Consider the following 13,324-nt stretch of genomic DNA (forward strand, 5'->3'; position numbering starts at 1 on the left):
AAAAATCTGTAAAAAGCTATTAAGAATCAGATAACTTTTTGACCTAATTCAGGGTTACAAACCAAAGTCTGGACAATCACTAGAAGTTGAATTGACCTCTGTCAATCATCATAAAGGCTTCAAACCATTTGAAGACTCAGGGGCGGGGCAGAGGGGAAGGAAAAAAAAAAGGCAGCTCATTCCTAGAGGTTTCATCAATAAAAGTAAACCACATCAACACAGAAACACCTGAAAAATATTGTAAAAATAGACAATTTTCCCTTTCCTCTTGAAGCAGGCTTTTAATTGCTTCATTTTATTTTTACTTTTAATATGCAAGTTACCAAGTCAAGCTAGCGATATATAAAAGTCTGATTTTGAAGAAAAAAATTTCATTATCACAGTTCTTATCTGCAGACACTCAGGTCTATCCTCCTGTAAAAGTCTTCTTTTCTTTCTACACATAAGGATCATCCTCAAAGACTGAAACGGATTAAACAAATGGAGATAAGATAGGAAGCCACATTACATAAGGGAGTAAAGGAGGTTTATTATTTAGTAGTAGAAGCAGGCCTCATTCATGTTGCCCACATCTTGGGGAATGTATAGTTCATCCCTGCAATGAAACAGCCATTTTGAGTATATACCAACAACAGCATATGCTATATTCTTTTCGGTATTCTGCACAAATAAGTTTGCGCAAATGACTTCATTTTGCTATTTCACGCAACAAATAAAAGGCATAACTATTCAGTAAGAAATCATGCTCTACGTAAAGAAATGCCCAGACTGATGGAGTAACATACTCTTGTGATCAGCATAACAAAGGCAGCATGAGAGAAAGCAACTCAACTTCTAATCACGTTTTAAATAACAGGTTGGTAGACACAACCATATGGAACAAGTAACGCCTCTTCTACTGAATGAATGGAATGCACTTCAGATGTGTCTTTGCTGTCTTTAAATTATTAAGATTATAGGCACACTATCTACTTGAGAACAATGTAAGAAAGCTGGAACATTACAACTTTGGAAGCTCAAATACAGTCAAACACGAGGTCTCTAGCATTCTCTAACTATCCTCCTCTAAAAACCAACCAACCAACCCACCCACCCAACCCACCCAACAGATAAATCACTAAACTTCAGCTATAGTTCTAATAACAATATATTTTAAAAAATTAATGGAAGGTAAAAGACTGAAAGAGACTGTGTATCAGAAAATTATCAGTGACAAAAATGAAACTTTGCATCACAGGACTGTTGGCAATTCTTCCATGCAATCCTTTCCTCCTCCAGTTTTTCTTCCATATATTAGTCATCTGTTAGTAGAATTTTTTGTGAAATTAGTTGTCAAAAAGAAATAGTGAGGATGATCATGTTTTCACGGAAGCATTGTTAATAACACAAGAGGAAACAAAAAATATTTAGTTGCAATTTTCTAAGCTTTTTAGCAAAATATTCACTAATCTCTTGCTTCATAAACAATATCTGGGTAAAAAGATTTCTACCCAAATCCCTTCTAACTAATTAGGCCAATTCCTAATATCAGACAAGAAAGTAATTCTTTTTTCTAACCTAATCCATATATTCTACTCGTTCTCACTTGTCAAAATGAACTATTTCTTCTTCCCTTTAACAACTTAATCTATGAGTGGAACAATCCCTTGGGTAGCACTCCCTATGACTCCCCTCACATTTGCAGGCCCTGATCCTCAATGGTGGACTTCAATCATGCGAGTACCTGCTCGAGGAATAACACAGCATGGAACAAGCAATCCAGAGGTTTTCTGGAGTGCATTGACAACAACTTAATGACACAAATTATCAATGAGCTATTGGGGACAAGGTCTTCTGCTGGACCTCATACCTCATCAGGGATATAAGAGCTGGAGGCAACCTTAGCTGCACTGACCATGAGATAGTGGAATTCAGCATCCCGACAGGAGGGGAAAAAAGCAAAAAAAGCAGGATCATAACCTCAGACTTCAGTAGAGGAGATTATGACCTGTTCAGGGATCTGCTCGGAAGAATTCCGTGGCAGGTGGTTGTGGAGAGAAGGGTCCAGGAAAGGTGCTTGACTGTCAAGGATGTCCTGCTCCAAGCTTAAGAATGGTTCATCCCAAAAAGCAGGAAAACAAGCAAATATGGCAGAAGGCCTGAATGGATGAACAAGGAACAGCTGGCAAAACTCAAACACAAAAAGCAAACATACAGGAGATTGAAGCAAGGACAAGTAACCCAAGAGGAATATAGAGACATCATCCAAATATGCAGGAATGGGATTAGGAAAGCCAGAGCCCAGCTTGAGGTGACTGTGGCAAGGGATTTGAAGGCCATCAGGTTCATCATCAGCAACAGGAGACTACGGAATGAGTGGGCCTACTGCTGAATGGGAACTTGGTCACAAAGGACAAATAGAAAGCCAAGATCCTCAATGCCTTCTTCACCTCAGTCTTTACTGGTGAGATAAGCCTTCAGCAATCCCAGGCCCATGAAACCAGTGTGAAAGTCCAGGGCATAGCAGACTAATTCAGGTGGAACACAACCAAGTTTGGGAATATTTAAACTAACCAGCTGCACACAAGTCCATATGGCTTGAAGAGTATTACCAGAAAGTTGAGGGAGGTACTGTATGCAGTTCTGGGCTCCCCAGTACAAGAGAGACATGGACATATGTGCAGAGGGCTTGAAAGATGACTAAGGGTCTGAAGCATATGAAATATGAACAGGTGCTGAGAGAGCTGGGATTGTTTAGCCTTGCAAAGAGAAGGCTCAGATTATTACATAAGGGAGTACAGAAGATGGAGCCTGACTCCTCTCAGTGGCATCCAGTGAACAGAGAAAAGTTAATGGACACAAATAAAAGAATCTCATTTAAAAATAAGAAAAACATATTTTACCATGAGGATAATGGAAGACTAAAACAGGCTGTCCAGAGCATTTGTGGATTCTCCATCTTTGCAGATATTCAGAACCCAACCAGACAATGTCCTGAGGAACTTGCTCTAGGTAACGCTGCTTTGGGCTGAGGGGTTGGACTAGTAATCACAACCACTTTGTGATTCTGTGATTTCATTTAAGGGAAACCATAAATGTTTTTGCTCAAGTTATTTGTATTCAACAGATATTTATACATCACTAGTGTTAATTACACAGAAATCAGCAACAGGACCTTAAATAGCATGTTAATGTAGGTCCTCCCAAATCGCTGTATTAACCTTTACTCAGATATTTTGTCACATGCATTATTTTTCTGTTGTTTTTTAAAACTCTGAAAGCATGATGTGAACAAAACACTGTACTTTATGGCACGATCTTCATGAAATAACCACACAAAAGTATTTCTTTAAGATCAAAATATGTATGCACACATGTATAATGAATTTAACTACAGCATGAGTTCTGAACACAGAGGATTTGCACATTCATGTCTGTACCAGAAGAGTACAAGAACTGGAAAGAAATCCTCTGTAGGGAAAAATTTTGGTAAATCTTGAGAACCAAAGGCTTACAAGACAGATGAACTAATGGAGATGTATACAAGAAAAATTACAAGACGAAATTTGAATTTCTATACACAGGATGTCAACTAGGCCTTATAAATTATGCATAAATTTTTACCTTAGACAACTTTGGAACCCTGAAGAGACAATAAGTCACAGGGAATTTATGTTAGAAAAGCTCTGTCACATTGGGCCAAACAGCACATTTCTTTCAGCCAATACAGGGGTTTTTTTTCTGCATTAGTTTTTCTGGTGTCTTAAGAGTTTTTAAAACTAAGTTGTACTTCCTGAAGAAGATCAACAAAAGTAGAAGTGAGTAAATCAGATTTAGAAGTAACCAAACATGTTATAATTTACACCCCTGCTGCTGCAAAATACAGCGAGATAAACTTCAGAGACAGTGAGCAATTGCTACCCTGGCCTTTTACATACCTGGCAGCAGTATCTTTTAACACCATATGTAGGCACTGGCTCAGAGTATTGCTTCATGACTGCCTCCTACCCCTTCAATCGTCTTTTCCTCACTCCTTCCTTGAACTACCGCTAGCACTAATGCAGTCAGATCAGAAAATTAATAAAGGTTAAAATTACTGTAGCAAAAGAGTGCATGGGTGCACAAGCAGCAACCTGCATAAGTGGTGAGAACACATGTCTAGAGAAAGGGGCTTAGCAAGGCTACCTTCTTCAGTGATTCTCCCAATCAATTGTCCTTACTATGCTTCAATTTATATTGTAGAGCAGCATCTATTCAAACAATAATTAGACTAGTTGTCCCGGAACAAAGATGACTGAAAAAGCACTTCACATTGATCTAGAAAGGGTAAAATTTTCATCTTATGTATATCATTCGCATTTTCAGCTAAGGCAAATTCTAGTCACTCAGTAACAGCCAGTGTATTTTTTTTTTAATCACTTGCCCACATAAAGAGTTTTGGAGTTGCCAAAGGAATTTGAAGACTGCAAACTGAAAGCAAGGTGCACAGCCTTTCCTAAAATATAGTCAGCATGAAACAGGCAAACAATCAAGAACCTCTCGCTCACTTTAACATTTGAAAGTCTTACAGAAAAAAAAAACAAACTTGTTTTTACCGGGAAAAAAAAAGCCATTCTAAAAGATTTTCCATAATTTCCATAGGCGATGATTGTGAAAGCTAAGCTGTATCTTCTCCAAAGTGGCAAACTTACACTTTGATGTTTTGTATTTAAGCATACAGTAATATTGCCTTCCCAAGGTCAGCTTAATCCTGCTGATTAAGGTTTGTATCATTAATAGCCTTTCATTTTTATTCTCATTTAGGGCATTTTGCCACATATTTTTTTTCCATACTAATAGTTCACAGAGCAATATATCTCCCTTTTTGTTTCTGAACTCTGCCCTTTCCCAAGCCACGACCAACAGCCTCACCTCAGTTCTCACAAGTTAAATTCATGTAATTAACTCAGTTCAAGATCAGGATTCTTTGTCCGTAAGAACCACAGGCAAGACTGAGCTTTCCTTTGGAAAGTAAATCTAATTTGCCCTTTTTCTATACTGCTGACATATGCCTTAAAGCAAGACAACCAGAACAGTCCTATGCTCAACATTACCCAGGAATTTCAAAAATCATCTCTTTAAATTTACAGAAAGAGTGAGTCAGAAAAGAAAAAGGGAAGAAATCTTTCACAAACAGCTGTAGCACGTAAAAGAAAACAGCACAAGCGACTGCAGGGAAAATATCGGCAATAGGCTTTGAAGAAATCTGGCTTGGGTCACTGGAAAGAAAAGAGAAGCAGATGTTAGGCTGCCTAGCCCAGGTCACTGCAAGGAGAACAACAGCTGGTTCTGCAAGCCTTGCCCGGGACACAGAGCTGGTGCTTGACTCCACCTAGCAATTTTTTTAATACATGCTTGATGATTTTAGTATGGGAAAAAGCTGAAAAAAAGATGGATTTTTTTCTGGGTGGAGTTATGACAAATTAAGCCATTTATTTATACTTGGTTTTATTCTCTTTTATGTGTAGTTGTACACCCAAGAGTACAAATGTTGACTGGCTACACAGATGTAGATCTGAAATAGAAGTAGGAGTTTCTGAAGAGCTCTACCAAGTTATCAATATTTTAACAGCTCTTAAAAGCTGTTTTATAGTAGTGCAGATATCTTCAGGACCGTAGGATCTCCATTCACTCCATATTAATTATAGTATACTTTAAGACATTTTATTTTCACACTCATAAGGGGGTGAGAAGACAGAGTGTCCTCTGACCATAGTATCCACGATCACTTTAGCTGAGAGTTAAAAAACTCCTTTTTATAACGTACCAATGTTCAAGTTGACTTACAGAGTTGTTCATCCATCCAAGGCTTTTATTAAAACCTCTACCATTGTAAGTTCTGGATTATATTACAGAAAACTGAACTCACATTAGGATCCTGGTAAGCAGAAGAGAGTTTTTAAAGTGAATTTTTCCATGATTGCCCAGCTCCCCATTTCATGACTCACGCATTCCTTCCAATCATATTATTCATCACTACTTTTCATGAAGGCAAGAAATTATAAATGATTACCATCTAGATTTGTCTGAGCACAGAAAAATGTATCTTTAGAATCAACGGACAACCATACTCAATAGATCAGCTACTTATTCAAAATATATTTCACTGAAAATGCAGAATATGCCTTCAGATGTGCTTGTAGTTTTACTGGTTGTTTTAAGAATTTATTGCATGCACATGCATACAAGCAAGTCTCTCTCTAAGAAAGAGTCTTAAGAGCAGTACTGTAAATTTTAGGTGGTTAAAGAGAAAGAAAAGATACTTTTTTCAGGTTTTTACCCAAATACACTTCTCACCACCATATTATTTTTATATCCACTCCCAAGTAGTGCAGATATTTATTAAGTATAAGTGGGCATAGAAAGGCAAATAGAATTCTACATAAATTGTGAATGAAAATGTTAAGAAAATTATCTTTTGAACCAATTAAAGAAGAAATAGCTTAGATAAACCATGGCAAGTAATTGCGTAGTAACGAAAACAAACAAACAAAAATCAAACCACATCACTTTTGTATAGAAACAGAAAAAATTAAATTTATCTCATCAAATAATTACAACAATTTCATTTGTTGGCTGAAAATTAGGAGAAATTTCATAGAAAAGATTATACATCGAGTTTCTAGATAACTCATATACACCAAATATAATTTTATCAAGGGATATTACAGTTCCAAAGGAATTACTTCTTGTTTACCTGAACACACAAATCATATGAAATTCATATTAAAGCTTCTTGTACAAAAGTTCAGTTTTGCAGTATTAATCTAAAACTTCCCAACTTTTTTTTCAAATGTTTAAATTGACATAAATATGACAAAATGGATAATCCCAGATGCACAGGGTCTTTGAAAACTCTGGTGAACTGAAACATGGCAGTCACATACACACGAGAAACAATACAAACACCAACTGAAAAAGAAAGAATAACAAAACTCTTTCATTTTATGTTTTTGCTGTTTTCACAATGACTATAAGGGATGTTTTTAATGTTCGTTGACCCTCACAACAGAGTAAGAAACTTTAAATCCACCTATAACCCTATGTCAAGTGCAAGAGCCTGGGATAAAGAAAATAGTTTAGTGTTTACTAAATATAATGCTGTAAGAGCATGTATTCATCAACTTCAGTGCCACTATCAGCTTGTAGTAAATTACGCTCACATGTTACAAGATCAGAATTTCAGCTGAAAGGAAAAACACGTTTCATTAGAGAAAAGTCACCACACTAGGCACAGCGTTCTCTACTGAACTTCTCGCATCTTCAGTGTATTGCTGACAGGATGGTAGAGGCTCTTTATGGCAGGCACCTTAACATATATGGTAAGATTACATGTGGCAGGAGAGTATGCTGGTGGTATTCCGTGTGTGCTAACTTCATGGAGATAAGGGGAAGTTATACTAGCAAAATTGATTTTTAGCTTCTCTCAACACTGGAGACAGCACAAAGCAGCAGGAGATGCATGAACAAGACTAAGCTCTTCTGACTACCACTTTGCTGGGGAGTTGCACCTGAAGTAGATTTGTGTTGCTAGTATAAATAAAACGGCAAAGTGCTCCTGATGTAGACCTGACCTAACTCATCAAAACATATTTCAATGAGAAGGAGAATCATCAAAAACTTTCTGGATTTGACACTGATAAAACTCAGAGAGCTATATTTCTGAAGTTGATGGTCATATTCTGTTACGTGCTACTCATTTCTTGCAGTTAACACGCATTCAAAAAAACTACAAAAGTTTGCTTAAAGTTTATATAATATCCACTATCATTACTGAAATATAAGCAGTTACTGCAATTCTCATAATGATTTTTTCACTGCCTGCAAAACAGGGGGCATTTTCCCTCCAGGAAAGGTCATGATGATATGCGGACAGTTTACATCAGATGACTTTATGAAAATAATGTAGAAGAAATTAGAAGGGGACATATTGTAAAACCCAAAAATATTACATTGCAGCTTACACTATGAAAATCTGAGAGCCCATGTTTTGTGTAAAAATATAAAACAATGAAAATAGTGCAAATAGAAAAGCTACACGTTTGTAGCTAGTAATAAAGCTGCTTAGTGTTAAAAGGCTTTCACAGAACAGGTTTCTGGGTTTCAATGCTCAAGTTAAAATTCACAGCTTACTATGTGAATGTTTAACCATGCAGCTATAATATCTTCTAATATTACTTCAGACAAAAAAAAGTAACATCTATCGTACAGTGAAAGATATGGATATAAATGTACATTGTTGTAAGGATATTTTAATAATTTAGTAGGATGATTCAACTCTGCTGTTGCTTTCAGATGTCCAACACAAAAGATCCTGTGCTTCTCAAAAACCCACTGTTGCTACCAACATCATGCTCATAAGTTCCTATCATCACGCTATTGCTTCCCACAGTTACACTATTTCCTCCCAACTTCCCATCCTTCTACAGCTCCCATCTCCCTGTGGGATCCTTAGTTCAAGCTGAGAACATCTGCTTACTTCTTTTTGACCACGCTATAGAGCACAATCCCAGACCTAGCACGGTAACATCTTGCTGGCTGTACCTTTTTGCTCATGCGGACAGTCTCTTTCTATGTAGTGCTGTAAAGATTTTTTTGTAAAACATACAGAATTTCTACTAAGTTGAGGTATTTTTTTAGGGGGTGGTGTGGGTGGTTGTTGTGTTCATTTGTTTCATTTTGTTTTTTCTTTGGCTGGTCAGTTGGTTTTGGTTTGTTGTTGGTTTTGTTTGTTTGGGGTTTTTGTTGTTGGTTTTCATTGTGGGGGGTTTTTTGTGGGTTTTTTGTTTGTTTGTTTGGGTTTGTTTTTTTTTTTTAACTACAATCCATGTTTTATGTGAACTTTTATTTTAAATAATGTTTGCATCATTTCTTTTTAAAACATCATGGCTTCATCATTGTCAGCTCTGATCAGCCCTACATCCTTTAACACAGATTTCCAAATTGCATTGCAAAGCAGCTTCCCTACAAAGTGAAACAGAAGTTGGATATTCATTTTACAAAGCCAATGTGTGGGTTTGGTTACAAATACTGGAGTAATTCTCTAGTATTTCCTTCAAATGACTTTTTTTAATACTTGTAGAGTTTGATTTGAGAGAGTGCTGATCCTTATTCTGTGAAGCAAGCTAGCATCATTAGGATGACAAAATCAAGTCTTATTGTGGCAAGAAGAAACATCATTTAGTGTCAACAACACACTGCTATTGATTTGAACTCCTCCTTGCCTCACGGGTGAAATAACAAGCTCCAACACACAGATTCTCTAAGCATACCAATAGAGGAGAGAGGCAAGAAAAATACTAAAAATGGCTGTATTAAAGATACAACAGGAAATATATGACTCATGAGATGTAAATTCTTTTATCTGTATGGAATAAATTGAAGAAGAGCTTAATATGGCTTCTGCGATTTCTATGGAGTTAGATTAGAACAGAAATACACGTACCAATAACACACCAGATTTAGGCTTCCCAACCAGCATCTCCTAAATGCTCAGCAACCTTTGTGAAACAAGCCAGATTCATTTTCATTATTTAATACGTGACTATTCAGGTTTTTAAAATGACACCTTATTTTAGCAATCAGTGTAAGATGGGGAACTGACTGAGCATAAAATATGTTATCTTTTCATATTACTGATGGGATCTCTTTAAAACAGAGCTAAGAAACAGTCTGTCAACAGGGATAGGTTCACTCTTTTTCTATTTCTGAACAACAGACTGCAATTTGCAGAAAAAAATCCATATATTTCTTCTGAAAAGATACAAAAAATAATAAAACCCTGGTTAGCCAAAAAACATCAATATAAATACTGCTCTGCACATTAATAGTTCTTTTTCAGAACTTAAAGCTATGCCTTTAAGGAAATTTGGAAACAAAAAAAATGTAGTGAGATGAAATACTACTTATGTTGTATAACTGCACCCAAAATTTAAGCTAATTCAAACACTTGCAGCACTGAAGTTAGCCCGCTAGAATTCCACAGCCCATCTCTTAAAACATGAACAAAGTAATACACAAGGCATAAAAAAATACTTCAAGATAACTTCTTTTTAAACATACTGAAGTGTATGGAACAAAGCTATTTTCATACCACATCCAGAAAATGGATGAGGTGTGAAAGAAATCTCTTGTTTAATGTGACCTTTGGCTGTACTTTCACTTGTCATCATTATGAAGTAGCTGCTTTCAGTGCCAACACATAAGCTGCGTTACATTACCCTATAACAGTAGTAGCGCGTCTTTCAGGAAGTGTTTCGTACTCCGAGAAACTGGTGGCAGAACGCATTGACAGCACTTACCTTTGCAACTGCTTATAATAGGTCTTATTCAATAATAAGACCTCATTTACACAAGGGAATAAGAGTGACTGTACCAAATTTCATAGAGCATATCACATATACCAGTACATGTTGAGGAACTCCCTTGGAGTTCTCAGCTTCAATGAAAACATTCAAATAAGGAGAAATGTAAATTTCAGTTTGGAATTCTGCCCCAAATAATAATATTCAGAGCTTTGTTACTGTGCACAGACCAAAAATACTGCATCGTTAAGATCTGCAACATACTTGACTTTTCTTAACATATGTAATTAAGAAAATATTTCCGGAAAGCAAATGAATTTGAAATTCAAGTAAGATTAATACAACAAATACGACAAATTTATGTTTTATACAATGGTAGCAAGCTGCAGAATAAAAATCAGCAGCTATCATTATCTAAAGCTGTTCATCTAACACTGTAAAGAGAAAAACCATTGATACATACTGTACACACATTTTTATCCATGTATATAAATCAAAGGAAACAGCTTCCTTTAAGGCAAGCATATGAAGATACTAAAGCAAGATACAAATTAAATATTCATACATTCAATATTTCAAAATAAGGAATTTGGATATACACATGCATAATTTAAGTTCTATAGTGAAACCTGTCTACAGAGGCCATTTCTTCTGTATTTCAACAGCACTGAAACTTGAAAAGTACAATGCAGCCTTCCCATGCTGTGTTAAAACTTTAAAGCATATAGTAATTCAGCTCAAGCACTAAACATAGAATAAAGGCCACGTTATGCACACGGCATTTTGCAGAGGAGCTGCCGCTCTGCCCTATTCGTGACAGCTCTGAAACAGGCTGTCGGTCGCAGAGCTCCCCTGCAAGGCGGATTCCGACTGCCCAGAGAATTACTCCTTAACTGAGGTCAACCAAGCAACTTCAGGTGAGAGGCTCATCGGTCCTGAAAACACCAGCACTCGGAACTGACTCCAAGTCAAATTCCGATCCCAGGCACCCGTTTTAAACTCCACAGAGCTGCTGCTCATACGTGAAGCCTACAGTTGGTCCTTTACACTGTTTTTATACAGCCACTCAAGTGCCTCTGGAGAAAAACATGATACTTCTGACCTCGGTAACTGGCAAAAGAAAGCAACACAAACACAGACGTCACAACAATATGTTGTGCAATAGGAATGACTCTTTGTGAACACGGAACCTGAGAGTAGTTTAGAGACAACACCACAGAGATTATACATTTTCAGAGCTTACAAATTCCTATGCAGGCAAAAAACATTGTGGGGGAAAAGAAAATAACCTACTACCCACCTTCCCCCTAGACAAGTATCTTCTTCTGCCTGTGTCTAAAGACACCACCATTCCTCCCCATGTATTTAAAACCCTGCCACTAAAGAGGAACTCTCATTATGAGTTATTAATGTGAATATATTATTTTCTTATTAGAACTTAAATGTATTAGTTCAAATATCAAGAGTCGCATTTAAAAAACATCCATTTTATTTGGACAAAAATATCTCAAGTTAACTTTAAGAATAATTAAATAATAATTAATACAGGGAAAATAGAACTATTTTCTTTCTATGTGTTTTAAAGTTAACATTTATCTTTGGTCCTTAAAGGTCATTCATTTGATCTTGACATATCTATGGAATAATAGAAGCAGGAGCTAAATAAGTAGAAAAGTTATATTAAGCAATATAGAGCTAAACAAAATCAGTATCTACATGGTAAATTACTTCACTGAAAACCATCTATGGATTCTGCAAAGAATATACTTTTTGCCTTAGAGCTAGTACTTTAATTTTCAAGAACCAAGAAAAAAAGAAAAAAAATCAAAACTAGTCAGTAACAATGCAGCGTCGAAAAGCAATAAACTCAAAATTAAGTTATAAATAATTTAAAGCATGTCATGAAGATGTATTAATAATTCATCAGATAAATAATTTACTAAATAATCAAATAAATAAATAATGAAATACATAAATAAATCAGCAAATAAATAATTCTGCAAAATAACCTAAACAATAAGTCACTAAAACAAATGACAAACCTACAAAACTACAATGATTTTCTAAATTCTGATAGTTTTAAATAAACAAATGTATATAAACTAGATCAATCTTTGGTGGTTAGAGAAATATTTTTCACTGCTATTGGTAAATTCCTGATTACACTGCACAAGGATACAATTTTAGATTTTACAAGAGTGCAGTTTTTCCCTTGTAAATTATTAACATGATTGCTACAATACATCCTGCTCTGTATTTTACATGTAATCCCTTTATGTTGCTCATTTCCACCCCTCAAAAAAAAAGAAAATCTCTTTACAACATTCTTAATTCACATATATTTTTTTTTTTTCTTTTTCTGGGTGCAGTACTTACAATACTGCAATAGCCTTCTTGGTGGTTCTCTTACTGTCTTCTGCAAACCTTCAGAAGTTTTGCTGCAGGGGGAAAACAAGTAGAATAACCTTAATTATTACAGATGGTATCTCATTCATTAGCAGATGACAACATTTTATTTGAAAGCACAAGAAAAGCTGTTTTATAATTCTACAAAGCAACTTAATGTGAAACAACCATTACAGTTTGCAGACTACCGAAAGTTTTTAGAAGTCTTTGGTGGAACGAGTTCAAGCAGACTGAGGCCTGTTTCTTGTATTTAAGCTGACACACAATCTGTGCAAACTGGCACTAATTCAGATGTAAAGACAAACCATGAGAAGGACAAAATACTTGGCTGACATCTAATGTTATCCTTGATTTTGGAAGTTCATAGTCCTTGAAAGAATATAGTGAGATCATTTAATATCCACTATCTAAGTACATTCACAATTTAATTAGAACACTGCACTCCAAAGCCAACACTGGCACCACAAAGGTCAAAATCCACTCATCTCCTGAATCAGTTTTCATTTCCCATTTATTTTAATGAATAGTATTGACAGTCACCATAGTTTTCTTCAAGTGGTATTCCATAAACATAGCAGTTAATGAAATGTGCCAGA

The 13,324-nt window shown here is 35.9% G+C and overlaps 1 protein-coding gene across 9 annotated transcripts in view; it reads right to left on the reverse strand.

Moving 5' to 3' along the window:
• The window catches only part of TBC1D5 (TBC1 domain family member 5), a 326,232-nt gene that overhangs the window by 285,986 nt on the left and 26,922 nt on the right, over window positions 1–13,324 (reverse strand). For all 9 annotated transcript variants that reach the window (XM_065628207.1, XM_065628203.1, XM_065628204.1 and 6 more), the window contains exon 2: window positions 12,699–12,760. The gene's annotated coding sequence lies outside the window, so the exon portion shown is untranslated. The remainder of the gene's footprint in view (window positions 1–12,698; window positions 12,761–13,324) is intronic.

This window comes from Caloenas nicobarica, chromosome 2 (assembly GCF_036013445.1).
Source record: "Caloenas nicobarica isolate bCalNic1 chromosome 2, bCalNic1.hap1, whole genome shotgun sequence".
NCBI lineage: Eukaryota > Metazoa > Chordata > Aves > Columbiformes > Columbidae > Caloenas > Caloenas nicobarica.